This window comes from Idiotropiscis lumnitzeri, chromosome 1, assembly GCF_059441095.1.
Source record: "Idiotropiscis lumnitzeri isolate Australia: NSW breed Sydney's pygmy pipehorse chromosome 1, RoL_Ilum_1.0, whole genome shotgun sequence".
NCBI classification, from domain to species: Eukaryota; Metazoa; Chordata; class Actinopteri; order Syngnathiformes; family Syngnathidae; genus Idiotropiscis; species Idiotropiscis lumnitzeri.
Window position 1 is genome coordinate 47,328,745 of NC_142391.1, and position 20,349 is coordinate 47,349,093.

Consider the following 20,349-nt stretch of genomic DNA (forward strand, 5'->3'; position numbering starts at 1 on the left):
GTGAACCCTCGGTTATCGCGGTTAATGGGGACCGAGACCACCCGCGGAAACTGAAAATCCGCGAAGTAGCGGCGCACCTTCAAAAATGCTTAAAAGAAAATACAATATATATAATAAATATATATATATATATATATATATATATATATATATATATATACGGAGAGAGAGAGAGAGAGAGTGAAATTCATGTTATAACAAAAAACCAAATTATTATTAAAACGTATTATTTTTTTATTCCCCAGCCATTCTTTTTGTATTTATTTAATTACTCCGACTTTTACCTGCTGGTACGCCGTCCGGTGTTCCCTGTGAAATGAAAGGTGGCATTCTTTAATTATTTATTTATTTATTCATTTATTCATTCATAACTGACAGCTTCGCGCTCCGTTCGTGTCCGGGCGGAAGAGGTGTTCCAATTCAGCTTAACTGTGACACACGCCCGCCCTCCTCCCCCGGAGCTTCCATTCGGTTAAACTTAGGGGCCGCTTGGCACCGCCCGTGCCCGGGGAAGGTGCTCCTCTTCGGCTTACTGTGACGCGAGCATGCCCGCCTCCTCCGGAGCTTCCATTCGGTTAAACTTAGGGGCCGCTTGGAACCGCCCGTGCCCGGCAAAGGTGCTCCTCTTCGGCTTACTGTGACGCGAGCATGCCCTCCTCCTCCGGAGCTTCCATTTGGTTAAACTTAGGGGCCGCTTGGAACCGCCCGTGCCCGGGGAAGGTGCTCCTCTTCGGCTTACTGTGACGCGAGCATGCCCTCCTCCTCCGGAGCTTCCATTTGGTTAAACTTAGGGGTCGCTTGGCACCGCCCGTGCCCGGGGACGGTGCTCCTCTACGGCTTAACTGCCACGCACGCCGGCCGGAGCCCTGGTACGGTCCGAACCGCGCGAAACGTCGCCACCGATCGTGTCCGGGGGAACGTGCTCTTCTTCGTCCACTCTCCTCTTCGCCCACGCTCTTCTTCGGCGCACGCCGGCCGTCTAACCGCTCCAGCGCCCGTCGTGCCGCTCGGCAAAACTACAATGCCCCCGAATATTTTTTATACCCGCGAAGCACTGAACCCGCGAAAGGTGAACCGCAAAGTAGCGAGGGTTCACTGTATGTATAAGACCAAGACCTACAAAAAAGTCTCTTGGAGCAATGAGCTAGGTTTTACAGGAAGTCGGCCATTTTGAATTTACTTAAAAGGGGCGGGTCACCACAATGGACTTTGTGTAGAAATTATTATTGGGGCCCGAGCAGCGACCGCGGCGAGGTCCCTATTGTTTATGTAGAAATTATTATTAGGGCCAGAGCAGCGACCGCTACGAGGTCCCCATTGTTTTTGTGGAAATTATTATTATTATTATTATTAGGGCCCGAGCAGTGACCGCTGCGAGGTCCCTATTGTTTTTCTAGAAATTGTTATTAGGGCCCGAGCTGCGACGGCTGCGAGGTCCCTATTGTTTTTGTAGAAAATATTATTACTTTTATTATTATTATTATTATTATTATTATTAGGGCCTGAGCAGCGACCGCTGCGAAGTCCCTGTTGTTTTTGTAGAAATTATTATTATTATTATTATTTTTCCGATTGTACGATCGCATTTTTGACCCCGAAACATGCACAAAAACTCACCAAACTTGGCAGTCTCATCGGGCATGGCGAGAAATTTGATATTTTAACGTCTAATATGAACAGGAAGTGAGTTATGAATTTTTGAAAGTCCGACTTTTGCCCTTTTTTGCATGTTTACAGGGGTCATTCTTTTGCACCCTGATCCTAAAGGCTTCATCTGATTGCCTTAAAATTCTGTCTGTAGCATCTTAAGACCTGGGACAAACACTGGGGCTAAAATCTTTTGTTTCCGAAATACTATATGACGGGGCGGGGCTTCAAAGTTTTCACTTAAGATTTCCTTCGCCGCAATGGACAAAATGCTTAATAACTCTCCTGCACATGCTGCTAAAAATCCAAAACTTCACATGTACATAAAGAGTCGGTACTTGAAGACATCTATATGTTTATATTCTGTTATACACCTTGCGCCAATCAATATCATTTTTTACATTTTGACGTACTGCACGGTGCCTTTTAACGAATCCGATTGAAAATTGGCTAGAAAAGACTCAAGACATTGATCTTACTCTATCCCTATTTTTGTGACTTTCCTTCGAAGGGCGTGGCTATTGCGGTGCCGCAGAGTCTGATTATTCTCCGTGGCAACAAAAGTTCCTGCAAAATGATTCAGATGATCCATCTTCTCGAAATTTTTCACATTTGAGGATATTCAGGCCCTGAAGACGGCTGCCAACTTATTTTTGATCGCAGTGGTAGCGCCACCAACTGGTTAAAACAAATACAAATTATTTTCGTTGATGTTTTTCTCCGGGCAGGTTCACAAAATCTACCTTATATTTGCTCGGATGAGTGTTTAGGCCTTGAGGATGTCACAATACGAAAGTCTTTCGCCTTCTTCAGAGTGTCACATGATGGTGTCTTGTGACCCGTCTTTATCAGCTGATGTTCCATGAGGGCGTGACTTACCTGTCACAAGAATGAAGGCAAGTCACACCCCCCGCTGTCCGTTCACTCCGCCAAGATGCTGCTCTAGGTGGTAGAGAGGATGAAGGCTCCCTTGTCTCTGTTCATGGTTTTTATGCCTCGCTCTCAGATCTCAATGGCCTCTCTGATCCAGCGCTGTTGTTTGTTCTCTTCGGTGCGGATGACCCTGCCCTTCTCCCGGTCCATGATGTGGTTTTCCCTTTTGCAGTTGTCAGTGATTGCTGATTTGTAATGTTCATGTTGTGCTTGTTCTTTTACTGCTCTGATTTTTCATTTTTTTGACAGGTAAGTCACACCCTCATGGAACATCAGCTGATAAAGACGGGTCTCAAGACACCATCATGCGACACTCTGAAGAAGGCGAAAGACTCGCCGAAACATGTCAGGTAAAAAATTTTACCGAAAACATAATTGTCTGCTTTTAATGAATCTGTCAAATATCAATAATAAGAAGACAAGATGAACCTAATACAAATAAATGAATGCTTAATAACTCCCCTGCACATGCTCCTGAAAATCCAAACCTTCACCTGTAAATAAAACGTCCCGACCTGAAGACATCTTAATGTTATTATTTTGTTATACACACAGCGCCGCCAAGTGGAATCAAAAATGTGTTTTTATTTTAATTTTCACATCCTGCACGGTGCCCTTTTGACAAATCCGACTGAAAATTAGTCAGAAAAGACTCAAGACAATGATCTTACTCTCTGCCGAATTTTGTGACGTTTTGGCAAAAGGCGTGGCTATTACGGTGCTGAAAAGTCAGATTGTACTCTGTGGCAACAAAAGCTCCGGCAACATGACTCAGATGATCCTATCTTCTCGAAGTTGTACACATTTGAGGATACTTCAGCCCTGAAGACATCTACCAACTTATTTTTCATCGTAGTAGTAGCGCCACCAACTGGTAAAAGCTAATACAAGTTATTTTCTTGGATGTTTTTCTCCGTGCAACTCAACAAGGTCGCCCTCATATATGCTCGGAGGACTGTTTCGGCCATGAGGATGTCACAATACGAAATTCATCCTTTTTCGTGAAAAGTTGTGGGAGTGGCATTGCACTGTTTGGCAATAAAACAACGCTGATTATGAGGTTCTAAATATGAACGACAACTCGTGAAACTTGACACACATCAGGCAGAGCAAATTTATCAATATTTTATACGTTAGTTGTGCAGCTTTTTTGAAATGGCTCTCCATGGCCCTCGAGAAATGTTCAAAAAAGCAGCCCTGGTTGAGTGTTTCACCTCACTTTTTGTAAATTTTATGGAGTACAGTGAACCCTCGGTTATCGCGGTTAATGGGGACCGAGACCACCCGCGGAAACTGAAAATCCGCGAAGTAGCGGCGCACCTTCAAAAATGCTTAAAAGAAAATACAATATATATAATAAATATATATATATATATATATATATATATATACGGGGAGAGAGAGAGAGAGAGAGAGAGTGAAATTCATGTTATAACAAAAAAACCAAATTATTATTAAAACTTATTATTTTTTTATTCCCCAGCCATTCTTTTTGTATTTATTTAATTACTCCGACTTTTACCTGCTGGTACGCCGTCCGGTGTTCCCTGTGAAATGAAAGGTGGCATTCTTTAATTATTTATTTATTTATTCATTTATTCATTCATAACTGACAGCTTCGCGCTCCGTTCGTGCCCGGGCGGAAGAGGTGTTCCAATTCGGCTTAACTGTGACACACGCCCGCCCTCCTCCCCCGGAGCTTCCATTCGGTTAAACTTAGGGGCCGCTTGGCACCGCCCGTGCCCCGGGAAGGTGCTCCTCTTCGGCTTACTGTGACGCGAGCATGCCCGCCTCCTCCGGAGCTTCCATTCGGTTAAACTTAGGGGCCGCTTGGAACCGCCCGTGCCCGGCAAAGGTGCTCCTCTTCGGCTTACTGTGACGCGAGCATGCCCTCCTCCTCCGGAGCTTCCATTTGGTTAAACTTAGGGGCCGCTTGGAACCGCCCGTGCCTGGGGAAGGTGCTCCTCTTCGGCTTACTGTGACGCGAGCATGCCCTCCTCCTCCGGAGCTTCCATTCGGTTAAACTTAGGGGCCGCTTGGCACCGCCCGTGCCCGGGGACGGTGCTCCTCTACGGCTTAACTGCCACGCACGCCGGCCGGAGCCCTGGTACGGTCCGAACCGCGCGAAACGTCGCCACCGATCGTGTCCGGGGGAACGTGCTCTTCTTCGTCCACTCTCCTCTTCGCCCACGCTCTTCTTCGGCGCACGCCGGCCGTCTAACCGCTCCAGCGCCCGTCGTGCCGCTCGGCGAAACTACAATGCCCCCGAATATTTTTTATACCCGCGAAGCACTGAACCCGCGAAAGGTGAACCGCGAAGTAGCGAGGGTTCACTGTATGTATAAGACCAAGACCTACAAAAAAGTCTCTTGGAGCAATGAGCTAGGTTTTACAGGAAGTCGGCCATTTTGAATTTACTTAAAAGGGGCGGGTCACCACAATGGACTTTGTGTAGAAATTATTATTGGGGCCCGAGCAGCGACCGCGGCGAGGTCCCTATTGTTTATGTAGAAATTATTATTAGGGCCCGAGCAGCGACCGCTACGAGGTCCCCATTGTTTTTGTGGAAATTATTATTATTATTATTATTAGGGCCCGAGCAGTGACCGCTGCGAGGTCCCTATTGTTTTTCTAGAAATTGTTATTAGGGCCCGAGCTGCGACGGCTGCGAGGTCCCTATTGTTTTTGTAGAAAATATTATTACTTTTATTATTATTATTATTATTATTATTAGGGCCTGAGCAGCGACCGCTGCGAAGTCCCTGTTGTTTTTGTAGAAATTATTATTATTATTATTTTTCCGATTGTACGATCCCATTTTTGACCCCCGAAACATGCACAAAAACTCACCAAACTTCGCAGTCTCATCGGGCATGGCGAGAAATTTGATATTTTAACGTCTAATATGAACAGGAAGTGAGTTATGAATTTTTGAAAGTCCGACTTTTGCCCTTTTTTGCATGTTTACAGGGGTCATTCTTTTGCACCCTGATCCTAAAGGCTTCATCTGATTGCCTTAAAATTCTGTCTGTAGCATCTTAAGACCTGGGACAAACAATGGGGCTAAAATCTTTTGTTTCCGAAATACTATATGACGGGGGCGGGGCTTCAAAGTTTTCACTTAAGATTTCCTTCGCCGCAATGGACAAAATGCTTAATAACTCTCCTGCACATGCTGCTAAAAATCCAAAACTTCACATATACATAAAGAGTCTGTACCTGAAGACATCTATATGTTTATATTCTGTTATACACCTTGCGCCAATCAATATCATTTTTTACATTTTGACGTACTGCACGGTGCCCTTTTAACGAATCCGATTGAAAATTGGCTAGAAAAGACTCAAGACATTGATCTTACTCTATCCCTATTTTTGTGACTTTCCTTCGAAGGGCGTGGCTATTGCGGTGCCGCAGAGTCTGATTATTCTCCGTGGCAACAAAAGTTCCTGCAAAATGATTCAGATGATCCATCTTCTCGAAATTTTTCACATTTGAGGATATTCAGGCCCTGAAGACGGCTGCCAACTTATTTTTGATCGCAGTGGTAGCGCCACCAACTGGTTAAAACAAATACAAATTATTTTCGTTGATGTTTTTCTCCGGGCAGGTTAACAAAATCTACCTTATATTTGCTCGGATGAGTGTTTAGGCCTTGAGGATGTCACAATACGAAAGTCTTTCGCCTTCTTCAGAGTGTCACATGATGGTGTCTTGTGAACCGTCTTTATCAGCTGATGTTCCATGAGGGCGTGACTTACCTGTCACAAGAATGAAGGCAAGTCACGCCCCCCGCTGTCCGTTCACTCCGCCAAGATGCTGCTCCAGGTGGTAGAGAGGATGAAGGCTCCCTTGTCTCTGTTCATGGTTTTTATGCCTCGCTTGCAGATCTCAATGGCCTCTCTGATCCAGCGCTGTTGTTTGTTCTCTTCGGTGCGGATGACCCTGCCCTTCTCCCGGTCCATGATGTGGTTTTCCCTTTTGCAGTGGTCAGTGATTGCTGATTTGTAATGTTCATGTTGTGCTTGTTCTTTTACTGCTATGATTTTTCATTTTTTTGACAGGTAATTCACACCCTCATGGAACATCAGCTGATAAAGACGGGTCTCAAGACACCATCATGCGACACTCTGAAGAAGGCGAAAGACTCGCCGAAACATGTCAGGTAAAAAATTTACCTAAAACATAATTGTCTGCTTTTAATGAATCTGTCAAATATCAATAATAAGAAGACAAAATGAACCTAATACAAATAAATGAATGCTTAATAACTCCCCTGCACATGCTCCTAAAAATCCAAACCTTCACCTGTAAATAAAATGTCCCGACCTGAAGACATCTTAATGTTATTATTTTGTTATACACACAGCGCCGCCAAGTGGAATAAAAAATTTGTTTTTATTTTAATTTTCACGTACTGCACGGTGCCCTTTTGACGAATCCGACTGAAAATTAGTCAGAAAAGACTCAAGACAATGATCTTACTCTCTGCCGAGTTTTGTGACGTTTTGGCAAAAGGCGTGGCTATTACGGTGCTGAAAAGTCCGATTGTACTTTGTGGCAACAAAAGCTCCGGCAACATGACTGAGATGATCCTATCTTCTCGAAGTTGTACACATTTGAGGATACTTCAACCCTGAAGACATCTACCAACTTATTTTTCATCGTAGTAGTAGCGCCACCAACTGGTAAAAGCTAATACAAGTTATTTTCTTGGATGTTTTTCTCCGTGCAACTCAACAAGGTCGCCCTCATATATGCTCGGAGGACTGTTTCGTCCATGAGGATGTCACAATACGAAATTCATCCTTTTTCGTGAAAAGTTGTGGGAGTGGCATTGCACTGTCCGGCAATAAAACAACGCTGATTATGAGGTTCTAAATATGAACGACAACTCGTGAAACTTGACACACACATCAGGCAGAGCAAATTTATCAATATTTTATACGTTAGTTGTGCAGCTTTTTTTAAATGGCTCGCCATGGCCCTCGAGAAATGTTCAAAAAAGCAGCCCTGGTTGAGTGTTTCACCTCGCTTTTTGTAAATTTTATGGAGTACAGTGAACCCTCGGTTGTCGCGGTTAATGGGGACCGAGACCACCCGCGGAAACTGAAAATCCGCGAAGTAGCGGCGCACCTTCAAAAATGCTTAAAAAAAAATACAATATATATAATAAATATATATATATATATATATAGATATATATATCTATATATATATATATACAGAGAGAGAGAGAGAGAGTGAAATTCATGTTATAACAAAAAAAACAAATTATTATTAAAACGTATTATTTTTTTATTCCCCAGCCATTCTTTTTGTATTTATTTAATTACTCCGACTATTACCTGCTGGTACTCCGTCCGGTGTGCCCTGTGAAATGAAAGGTGGCATTCTTTATTTATTTATTTATTTATTCATTTATTCATTCATAACTGACAGCTTCGCGCTCCGTTCGTGCCCGGGCGGAAGAGGTGTTCCAATTCGGCTTAACTGTGACACACGCCCGCCCTCCTCCCCCGGAGCTTCCATTCGGTTAAACTTAGGGGCCGCTTGGCACCGCCCGTGCCCGGGGAAGGTGCTCCTCTTCGGCTTACTGTGACGCGAGCATGCCCGCCTCCTCCGGAGCTTCCATTCGGTTAAACTTAGGGGCCGCTTGGAACCGCCCGTGCCCGGCGAAGGTGCTCCTCTTCGGCTTACTGTGACGCGAGCATGCCCTCCTCCTCCGGAGCTTCCATTTGGTTAAACTTAGGGGCCGCTTGGAACCGCCCGTGCCCGGGGAAGGTGCTCCTCTTCGGCTTACTGTGACGCGAGCATGCCCTCCTCCTCCGGAGCTTCCATTCGGTTAAACTTAGGGGCCGCTTGGCACCGCCCGTGCCCGGGGAAGGTGCTCCTCTACGGCTTAACTGCCACGCACGCCGGCCGGAGCTCTGGTACGGTCCGAACCGCGCGAAACGTCGCCACCGATCGTGTCCGGGGGAACGTGCTCTTCTTCGTCCACTCTCCTCTTCGCCCACGCTCTTCTTCGGCGCACGCCGGCCGTCTAACCGCTCCAGCGCCCGTCGTGCCGCTCGGCGAAACTACAATGCCCCCGAATATTTTTTATACCCGCGAAGCACTGAACCCGCGAAAGGTGAACCGCGAAGTAGCGAGGGTTCACTGTATGTATAAGACCAAGACCTACAAAAAAGTCTCTTGGAGCAATGAGCTAGGTTTTACAGGAAGTCGGCCATTTTGAATTTACTTAAAAGGGGCGGGTCACCGCAATGGACTTTGTGTAGAAATTATTATTGGGGCCCGAGCAGCGACCGCGGCGAGGTCCCTATTGTTTATGTAGAAATTATTATTAGGGCCCGAGCAGCGACCGCTACGAGGTCCCCATTGTTTTTGTGGAAATTATTATTATTATTATTATTAGGGCCCGAGCAGTGACCGCTGCGAGGTCCCTATTGTTTTTCTAGAAATTGTTATTAGGGCCCGAGCTGCGACGGCTGCGAGGTCCCTATTGTTTTTGTAGAAAATATTAATACTTTTATTATTATTATTATTATTAGGGCCTGAACAGCGACCGCTGCGAAGTCCCTGTTGTTTTTGTAGAAATTATTATTATTATTATTTTTCCGATTGTTCGATTGCATTTTTGACCCCCGAAACATGCACAAAAATTCACCAAACTTGGCAGTCTCATCGGGCATGGCGAAAAATTTGATATTTTAACGTCTAATATGAACAGGAAGTGAGTTATGAATTTTTGAAAGTCCGACTTTTGACCTTTTTTGCATGTTTACAGGGGTCATTCTTTTGCACCCTGATCCTAAAGGCTTCATCTGATTGCCTTAAAATTCTGTCTGTAGCATCTTAAGACCTGGGACAAACACTGGGGCTAAAATTTTTTGTTTCCGAAATACTATATGACGGGGGCGGGGCTTCGAAGTTTTCACTTAAGATTTCCTTCGCCGCAATGGACAAAATGCTTAATAACTCTCTTGCACATGCTGCTAAAAATCCAAAACTTCACATGTACATCAAGAGTCGGTACCTGAAGACATCTATATGTTTATATTCTGTTATACACCTTGCGCCAATCAATATCATTTTTTACATTTTGACGTCCTGCACGGTGCCCTTTTAACGAATCCGATTGAAAATTGGCTAGAAAAGACTCAAGACATTGATCTTACTCTATCCCTATTTTTGTGACTTTCCTTCGAAGGGCGTGGCTATTACGGTGCCGCAGAGTCTGATTATTCTCCGTGGCAACAAAAGTTCCTGCAAAATGATTCAGATGATCCATCTTCTCGAAATTTTTCACATTTGAGGATATTCAGGCCCTGAAGACGGCTGCCAACTTATTTTTGATCGGATGAGTGTTTAGGCCTTGAGGATGTCACAATACGAAAGTCTTTCGCCTTCTTCAGAGTGTCACATGATGGTGTCTTGTGGCCCGTCTTTATCAGCTGATGTTCCATGAGGGCGTGACTTACCTGTCACAAGAATGAAGGCAAGTCACGCCCCCCGCTGTCCGTTCACTCCGCCAAGATGCTGCTCCAGGTGGTAGAGAGGATGAAGGCTCCCTTGTCTCTGTTCATGGTTTTTATGCCTCGCTTGCAGATCTCAATGGCCTCTCTGATCCAGCGCTGTTGTTTGTTCTCTTCGGTGCGGATGACCCTGCCCTTCTCCCGGTCCATGATGTGGTTTTCCCTTTTGCAGTGGTCAGTGATTGCTGATTTGTAATGTTCATGTTGTGCTTGTTCTTTTACTGCTCTGATTTTTCATTTTTTTGACATGTAAGTCACACCCTCACGGAACATCAGCTGATAAAGACGGGTCTCAAGACACCATCATGCGACACTCTGAAGAAGGCGAAAGACTCGCCGAAACATGTCAGGTAAAAAATTAACCTAAAACATAATTGTCTGCTTTTAATGAATCAGTCAAATATCAATAATAAGAAGACAAAATGAACCTAATACAAATAAATGAATGCTTAATAACGCCCCTGCACATGCTCCTAAAAATCCAAACCTTCACCTGTAAATAAAACGTCCCGACCTGAAGACATCTTAATGTTATTATTTTGTTATACACACAGCGCCGCCAAGTGGAATCAAAAATTTGTTTTTATTTTAATTTTCACGTACTGCACGGTGCCCTTTTGACGAATCCGACTGAAAATTAGTCAGAAAAGACTCGTTTTGGCAAAAGGCGTGGCTATTACGGTGCTGAAAAATCCGATTGTACTTTGTGGCAACAAAAGCTCCGGCAACATGACTCAGATGATCCTATCTTCTCGAAGTTGTACACATTTGAGGATACTTCAGCCCTGAAGACATCTACCAACTTATTTTTCATCGTAGTAGTAGCGCCACCAACTGGTAAAAGCTAATACAAGTTATTTTCTTGGATGTTTTTCTCCGTGCAACTCAACAAGGTCGCCCTCATATATGCTCGGATGACTGTTTCGGCCATGAGGATGTCACAATACGAAATTCATCCTTTTTCGTGAAAAGTTGTGGGAGTGGCATTGCACTGTTCGGCAATAAAACAACGCTGATTATGAGGTTCTAAATATGAACGACAACTCGTGAAACTTTACACACACATCAGGCAGAGCAAATTTATCAATATTTTATACGTTAGTTGTGCAGCTTTTTTGAAATGGCTCGCCATGGCCCTCGAGAAAAGTTAAAAAAAGAATAGAATAGAAATAGAAATCCCTTTATTGTCATTGTACTCAAGTGTGCAACGAGATTAGAGGACTCCACTCTCCAGTGCAATACAACAATAATACAGACAATATATAAATTAGATAAATAAATAAGACAGTGCAATGGAATTCAGTACTGAATAGGGCATATAGAAACACATCACAATGCTGTTTTGCAAGGTTAGGGTGGTCTCGTGTGTGTGTGAGAGTTCAGTATGGAGATGGCTCTCGGAAAGAAACTGTTTCTCAGTCTATTGGTCCTTGATTTGATGCATCTGTAGCGCCTGCCAGAGGGCAACAGGTCGAACAGGTGTGAGTTTGGGTGGGTATTGTCTTTGACGATGTTGAGAGCCCTTCTGAGGCACCGGGCGGTGTAGATGTCCGACAGCGAGGGGAGAGGGCAGCCAATAATCCTTTGCGCTGTTTTGACTGTCCTCTGGAGCCTCACTCTGTCCGCCTCAGTGCAGCCGCTGTACCAGGTGGAGACACAGTACGTCAGCAGGCTCTCGATGGACGAGTGGTAGAAGGCCAGCAGCAGCTTCCTGTCCAGGTTGAATTTCCTGAGGACTCTCAGGAAGTGCAGACGTTGGCGGACCTTCTTTACCACTGCTGTGGTGTTGTGACTCCAAGAAAGGTCATCGGAGATCTGTACTCCCAGGAACTTGAACGTGTGGACCCTCTCCACACACACGCCTTCGATGCAGAGGGGGGGCGGCAGCGTCTTGTTCCTCCTGAAGTCGACGACAATCTCCTTTGTTTTAGCAGAGTTAAGGTGCAGTCTGTTGTCCTTGCACCAAGTTGTCAGTCTCCCTACCTCCTCTCTGTAGGCTGTCTCGTCACCTTCCGAGATCAGACCGACCACTGTCGTGTCGTCAGCAAACTTGACGATGGTGTTGTTGCCGTGGGCCGGGCTGCAGTCGTAGGTGTAGAGGGCGTACAGGAGAGGGCTCAGCACGCATCCTTGGGGGGAACCGGTGCTCAGCATGAGGGTGGAGGACGTGTAGGGGCCGAGCAACACAGTCTGGGGTCTGTTGGTCAGAAAGTCCTTAATCCAGATGCGTGTGAGGGCAGGGAGGCCGAGAGTGTCCAGTTTGGCGACGAGGATGTCTGGGATGATCGTGTTGAATGCCGAGCTGTAGTCCACAAAGAGCATCCTTGCATAGCTCCGCTGTTGTTCCAGGTGGCCCAGCACAACATGCAGAGCAGCCCTGGTTGAGTGGTTCACCTCGCTTTTTGTAAATTTTATGGAGTACAGTGAACCCTCGGTTATCGCGGTTAATGGGGACCGAGACCACCCGCGAAAACTGAAAATCCGCGAAGTAGCGGCGCACCTTCAAAAATGCTTAAAAAAAAAATACAATATATATAATATATATTTATAAATATATAAATATATATATATATAAATATAATATATAAATATATATATATATATATATATATATATATATATATATATACGGGGAGAGAGAGAGTGAAATTCATGTTATAACAAAAAAAACAAATTATTATTAAAACGTATTATTTTTTTATTCCCCAGCCATTCTTTTTGTATTTATTTAATTACTCAGACTTTTACCTGCTGGTACGCCGTCTGGTGTGCCCTGTGAAATGAAAGGTGCCATTCTTTATTTATTTATTTATTTATTCATTTATTCATTCATAACTGACAGCTTCGCGCTCCGCTCGTGCCCGGGCGGAAGAGGTGCTCCAATTCGGCTTAACTGTGACACACGCCCACCCTCCTCCCCCGGAGCTTCCATTCGGTTAAACTTAGGGGCCGCTTGGAACCGCCCGTGCCCGGGGAAGGTGCTCCTCTTCGGCTTACTGTGACGCGAGCATGCCCTCCTCCTCCGGAGCTTCCATTCGGTTAAACTTAGGGGCCGCTTGGCACCGCCCGTGCCTGGGGAAGGTGCTCCTCTACGGCTTAACTGCCACGCACGCCGGCCGGAGCTCTGGTACGGTCCGAACCGCGCGAAACGTCGCCACCGATCGTGTCCGGGGGAACGTGCTCTTCTTCGTCCACTCTTCTCTTCGCCCACGCTCTTCTTCGGCGCACGCCGGCCGTCTAACCGCTCCAGCGCCCCGTCGTGCCGCTCGGCGAAACTACAATGCCCCCGAATATTTTTTATACCCGCGAAGCACTGAACCCGCGAAAGGTGAACCGCGAAGTAGCGAGGGTTCACTGTATGTATAAGACCAAGACCTACAAAAAAGTCTCTTGGAGCAATGAGCTAGGTTTTACAGGAAGTCGGCCATTTTGAATTTATTAAAAGGGGGCGGGTCACCACAATGGACTTTGTGTAGAAATTATTATTGGGGCCCGAGCAGCGACCGCGGCGAGGTCCCTATTGTTTATGTAGAAATTATTATTAGGGCCCGAGCAGCGACCGCTACGAGGTCCCCATTGTTTTTGTGGAAATTATTATTATTATTATTATTAGGGCCCGAGCAGTGACCGCTGCGAGGTCCCTATTGTTTTTCTAGAAATTGTTATTAGGGCCCGAGCTGCGACGGCTGCGAGGTCCCTATTGTTTTTGTAGAAAATATTATTACTTTTATTATTATTATTATTATTATTATTATTAGGGCCTGAGCAGCGACCGCTGCCACATTGTTTGCCCTGGTTGTTTCAGTTAATAAATTCCCTTCACGTTACTGACCTCTCTGCCTCCTCGCCTTTTGGGTCCACCTCCTCCTCGCCGACCGGCGAGTCCTGACAGAATGACCCGAACAAAGAAGGACCCAGCGAGAGGCTCACGGCGGCGTCATGGATATTCAGGCCCTGAAGACGGCTGCCAACTTATTTTTGATCGCAGTGGTAGCGCCACCAACTGGTTAAAACAAATACAAATTATTTTCGTTGATGTTTTTCTCCGGGCAGGTTCACAAAATCTACCTTATATTTGCTCGGATGAGTGTTTAGGCCTTGAGGAATGTCACAATACGAAAGTCTTTCGCCTTCTTCAGAGTGTCACATGATGGTGTCTTGTGACCCGTCTTTATCAGCTGATGTTCCATGAGGGCGTGACTTACCTGTCACAAGAATGAAGGCAAGTCACGCCCCCCGCTGTCCGTTCACTCCGCCAAGATGCTGCTCCAGGTGGTAGAGAGGATGAAGGCTCCCTTGTCTCTGTTCATGGTTTTTATGCCTCGCTTGCAGATCTCAATGGCCTCTCTGATCCAGCGCTGTTGTTTGTTCTCTTCGGTGCGGATGACCCTGCCCTTCTCCCGGTCCATGATGTGGTTTTCCCTTTTGCAGTGGTCAGTGATTGCTGATTTGTAATGTTCATGTTGTTGTCCATGACGCCGCCGGACGGACAACCCCCCTCAGCCTGCCGACCAACCCCGTGTCCTTCAAGTAGGTTCCATTTTCCGCTCGACGTCTGTTTCTCCCCTTTTGCCCCCCGATTACAGCACCGATTACCAGCTTGTCATACCCCCTCACCTGATCATAGATTCGGATTACGAGGACGATTTTGAGCACCAAGCCCTTTCACCCCCTCACGGTTCGAGTAAGTCCGGTCACGAGTTTGATTTTGAGCACCTTGCCCCTCACATTTTTTCCGATCCAGATCACGACTATGATTTTGAATATATTGCCACTCTCTTAGTCGCTCAGCGCAACGCGGAGTTATTTTTGAGCCGTCACCTTCCTCCCCCCGAGCCATTTGAGTTTTTCGCGACCACCTCCCACTCCCCCTCGCGCGCTTCACGTCCCAAATCCCGGAAGTCACGGTCACGTCGCGCACATCGTTCACCATCAGTTTCAGCACCGGATCACGCTCCCCTGGCGTCTCCTAGCTCGCGTTCACCAGCCCCCGCAGTCACGGTCCCTCAGGTCTCCCGTTTTCCTGATTCCCTATGGCGGCAGGCTGACAGGGATCAGGGCCCCCGGTTCGGCTGTGCCCGGATCGACTGCTGCGCCCGGCCCGCTGTCGCCTCCACGCCTGCAGCAGTGACCAATGCAGCTCCCGCTGCACGGACCCCGCCGCCTCCATGCGAGCCGCAGCCTCCAGAGTCCCGTGCCGACTCCTCGAAGGCGGCCGAGCCCCGTTCCGGCTCCCCGCCAGCTGCTGAGCCCTGTCCCGGCTCCCCGCCAGCTGCTGAGCCCAGTCCCGGCTCCCCGCCAGCTGCTGAGCCCTGTCCCGGCTCCCCGCCAGCTGCTGAGCCCTGTCCCGGCTCCCCGCCAGCTGCTGAGCCCAGTCCCGGCTCCCCGCCAGCTGCTGAGGCCAGTCCCGGCTCCCCGCCAGCTGCTGAGCCCAGTCCCGGCTCCCCGCCAGCTGCTGAGCCCAGTCCCGGCTCCCCGCCCGCTGCTGAGCCCAGTCCCGGCTCCCCGCCAGCTGCTGAGCCCAGTCCCGGCTCCCCGCCAGCTGCTGAGCCCAGTCCCGGCTCCCCGCCAGCTGCTGAGCCGTGTCCCGGCTCCCCGTCAGCGGCCGAGCCCCGTCCCGGGGCCCCAATGGCGATCCCACCTCCCGATCCAGCGGAGCACGCTGTGCGCCCGAACCAAGTTCACGTTCAGGCGGAGCACATCCTGCCCCCGACCCAAGTTCACGTTCACGCGGAGCCCGTCCGGCGTCCGTCCCTAGTTCACGTTCAGGCGGAGCACGCTGTGCGTCCGTCCCAAGCTCACGTTCAGGCAGAGCACGCTGTGCGTCCGTCCCAAGCTCACGTTCAGGCGGAGCACGTTGTGCGTCCGTCCCAAGTCCACGTTCAGGGGAAGCACACCCTGCTTCCGACCCAGGTTCACGTTCAGGAGGAGCACGCTGCGCGTCCGTCCCAAGCTCACGTTCCGGCGGAGCACGTTGTGCGTCCGTCCCAAGCCCATGTTCCGGTGGGGCACGCCTTGTCTCCGCTCCAAGCTCACGTTTTGGCAGAACACGGCCCGCAGCCGTCACTCCCGGTCCCTGCACCCGTGGTGGACGACGAGCAGTCGCCTGCCGTATCGGTCCCAGCGGCGCCTGATGAAGCGCCGCCGCTCCCGGTCCCGGTGCCTGCGATGGACGACGGTCCGCCGCCGAGTCACGCCTCAGCCTCGGCGACGCACGACGACCCACCATCGCACCCCGCTCTGGCCTCGGCAGCATCCGACGACCCGTCGCCACTGCTCGCCTTGGCTCCGGCAGCGCTCGACGACCCACGGCCGCTCCTGGTTTCTGCCTCGGCGCTGGACGGCGACCCACCGCCGCTCCACATTCTTGTCTCGGCAGGGGTCGACGACCAGCCGCCGCTCCCGGTTCCGGTGCCCGCGATGGACGACGGTCCGCCGCCGCGTCACGCCTCAGTCTCGGCGACGCACGAGGACCCACCACCGCGCCCCGCTCTGGCCGCGGCAGCATCCGACGACCCGTCGCCACTGCTCGCCTTGGCCCCGGCGGCGCTCGACGGCCCGCGGCCGCTCTTGGTTCCTGCCTCGGCGGTGGACGACGACCCACCGCCGCTCCATGTTCTTGTCTCGGCAGGGATCGACGACCAGCCGTCGCTCCGCGTTCCTGTGTCGGCGGGGTTCAACGATGGGCCGCCGCCCCACGTTACTGTCTCGGCAGGGCTCGACAATCTGCCGCCGCTCCACGTTCCTGTCTCGGCAGGGTTCAACGACCAGCCGCCGCGCCACGTTCCTGACTCGGCGACGTTCCATGGCCTGCCGCCGCTCCTCGCCCCAGCTCCATCAGCGGACTTCATGTGGCGTTCGGGTCGTTCCGGACGTCCGCCTGAATGGCCCCAATGGGACGCACTGGCCTGGCCACCCTCACGGCCCCCTGAAGGGTCACGAAAAGACTCGCTGGTCTGGCCTCCCGGGAATCCGCCAGACCGGTCTCGATCACGGGTCGTTGACCCACCTCCCGACCCCTTCCGCCCACCCTCGTTCTTAGACATGGTTTTCCTTTTCTTTTCTTTTCCTTTTTTTTGGGACGTCTGGAATCCGTCCCTTGAGGGGGGGGTACTGTCATGATCCGCGTCGGGCATGACAGCCTTTTGTTATTGTTTTCATATGCATGCGGTTTTTGTTATTGTTTTTGTTGTTATTTTCTCCCCTCCTTCCTGCCATGTGCCTTTTCCTGTCTGTTTTGATCAGCTGAGCAGGGGCGTTTCCCCTCAGCACCTCGCCCTCACCAGCCACGCACCTGCTCCTCATCAACGATCACACACCTGCTCCCCATCTGCTCCCCTGATGACCGGACTACTTAAGCCTTCCATGCTCTCAACCCAGTGTCGGGTCATTGCCGAAAATCACGGACAGCCACGACCACCTTTGTTCACGTTCTGCTCCTTGTTCATGTTCATGCTCTGGTTCCCCTCTTCGTTCCCGTCTTTCAGTGTTGTTCCTCGCCCTGCCTCCCAGTCTGGTCACGTTAAGTTTGTCTTTTGTTATTTTTCACCCTGCCACATTGTTTGCCCTGGTTGTTTCAGTTAATAAATTCCCTTCACGTTACTGACCTCTCTGCCTCCTCGCCTTTTGGGTCCACCTCCTCCTCGCCGACCGGCGAGTCCTGACAGTGCTTGTTCTTTCCAATTCGGCTTAACTGTGACACACGCCCACCCTCCTCCCCCGGAGCTTCCATTCGGTTAAACTTAGGGGCCGCTTGGCACCGCCCGTGCCCGGGGAAGGTGCTCCTCTTCGGCTTAACTGCCACGCACGCCGGCCGGAGCTCTGGTACGGTCCGAACCGCGCGAAACGTCGCCACCGATCGTGTCCGGGGGAACGTGCTCTTCTTCGTCCACTCTCCTCTTCGCCCACGCTCTTCTTCGGCGCACGCCGGCCGTCTAACCGCTCCAGCGCCCCGTCGTGCCGCTCGGCGAAACTACAATGCCCCCGAATATTTTTTATACCCGCGAAGCACTGAACCCGCGAAAGGTGAACCGCGAAGTAGCGAGGGTTCACTGTATGTATAAGACCAAGACCTACAAAAAAGTCTCTTGGAGCAATGAGCTAGGTTTTACAGGAAGTCGGCCATTTTGAATTTACTTAAAAGGGGGCGGGTCACCACAATGGACTTTGTGTAGAAATTATTATTGGGGCCCGAGCAGCGACCGCGGCGAGGTCCCTATTGTTTATGTAGAAATTATTATTAGGGCCCGAGCAGCGACCGCTACGAGGTCCCCATTGTTTTTGTGGAAATTATTATTATTAATATTATTAGGGCCCGAGCAGTGACCGCTGCGAGGTCCCTATTGTTATTAGGGCCCGAGCTGCGACGGCTGCGAGGTCCCTATTGTTTTTGTAGAAAATATTATTACTTTCAAATTTCCCCATTGTGGGACTAATAAAGGACATCTTATCTTATCTTCTCTTATTATTATTATTATTATTAGGGCCTGAGCAGCGACCGCTGCGAAGTCCCTATTGTTTTTGTAGAAATTATTATTATTATTATTTTTCCGATTGTTCGATTGCATTTTTGACCCCCGAAACATGCACAAAAATTCACCAAACTTGGCAGTCTCATCGGGCATGGCGAAAAATGTTATATTTTAATGTCTAATATGAATAGGAAGTGAGTTATGAATTTTTGAAAGTCCGACTTTTGCCCTTTTTTGCATGTTTACAGGGGTCATTCTTTTGCACCCTGATCCTAAAGGCTTCATCTGATTGCCTTAAAATTCTGTCTGTAACATCTTAAGACCTGGGACAAACACTGGGGCTAAAATTTTTTGTTTCCGAAATACTATATGACGGGGGCGGGGCTTCGAAGTTTTCACTTAAGATTTCCTTCGCCGCAATGGATAAAATGCTTAATAACTCTCTTGCACATGCTGCTAAAAATCCAAAACTTCACATGTACATAAAGAGTCGGTACCTGAAAACATCTATATGTTTATATTCAGTTATACACCTTGCGCCAATCAATATCATTTTTTACATTTTGACGTACTGCACGGTGCCCTTTTAACGAATCCGATTGAAAATTGGCTAGAAAAGACTCAAGACATTGATCTTACTCTATCCCTATTTTTGTGACTTTCCTTCGAAGGGCGTGGCTATTACGGTGCCGCAGAGTCTGATTATTCTCCGTGGCAACAAAAGTTCCTGCAAAATGATTCAGATGATCCATCTTCTTGAAATTTTTCACATTTGAGGATATTCAGGCCCTGAAGACGGCTGCCAACTTATTTTTGATCGCAGTGGTAGCGCCACCAACTGGTTAAAACAAATACAAATTATTTTCGTTGATGTTTTTCTCCGGGCAGGTTAACAAAATCTACCTTATATTTGCTCGGATGAGTGTTTAAGCCTTGAGGATGTCACAATACCAAAGTCTTTCGCCTTCTTCAGAGTGTCACATGATGGTGTCTTGTGGCCCGTCTTTATCAGCTGATGTTCCATGAGGGCGTGACTTACCATTCACAAGAATGAAGGCAAGTCACGCCCCCCGCTGTCCGTTCACTCCGCCAAGATGCTGCTCCAGGTGGTAGAGAGGATGAAGGCTCCCTTGTCTCTGTTCATGGTTTTTATGCCTCGCTTGCAGATCTCAATGGCCTCTCTGATCCAGCGCTGTTGTTTGTTCTCTTCGGTGCGGATGACCCTGCCCTTCTCCCGGTCCATGATGTGGTTTTCCCTTTTGCAGTGGTCAGTGATTGCTGATTTGTAATGTTCATGTTGTGCTTGTTCTTTTACTGCTCTGATTTTTCATTTTTTTGACAGGTAAGTCACACCCACATGGAACATCAGCTGATAAAGACGGGTCTCAAGACACCATCATGCGACACTCTGAAGAAGGCGAAAGACTCGCCGAAACATGTCAGGTAAAAAATTTACCTAAAACATAATTGTCTGCTTTTAATGAATCAGTCAAATATCAATAATAAGAAGACAAAATGAACCTAATACAAATAAATGAATGCTTAATAACGCCCCTGCACATGCTCCTAAAAATCCAAACCTTCACCTGTAAATAAAACGTCCCGACCTGAAGACATCTTAATGTTATTATTTTGTTATACACACAGCGCCGCCAAGTGGAATCAAAAATGTGTTTTTATTTTAATTTTCACGTACTGCATGGTGCCCTTTTGACGAATCCGACTGAAAATTAGTCAGAAAAGACTCAAGACAATGATCT

General features: G+C 48.3%; 1 long non-coding RNA gene across 4 annotated transcripts in view; it reads left to right on the forward strand.

Annotated features, from left to right (window-relative positions):
- The window catches only part of LOC148344819 (uncharacterized), an 81,700-nt gene extending 71,439 nt beyond the window's left edge, over nucleotides 1-10,261 (forward strand). For all 4 annotated transcript variants that reach the window (XR_015846310.1, XR_015846309.1, XR_015846308.1 and 1 more), the window contains 5 exons: nucleotides 2,654-2,754; nucleotides 2,830-2,930; nucleotides 6,469-6,569; nucleotides 6,645-6,745; nucleotides 10,192-10,261. This is a non-coding gene — a long non-coding RNA (uncharacterized LOC148344819). The remainder of the gene's footprint in view (nucleotides 1-2,653; nucleotides 2,755-2,829; nucleotides 2,931-6,468; nucleotides 6,570-6,644; nucleotides 6,746-10,191) is intronic.
- The last annotated feature ends 10,088 nt before the right edge of the window (nucleotides 10,262-20,349 follow it).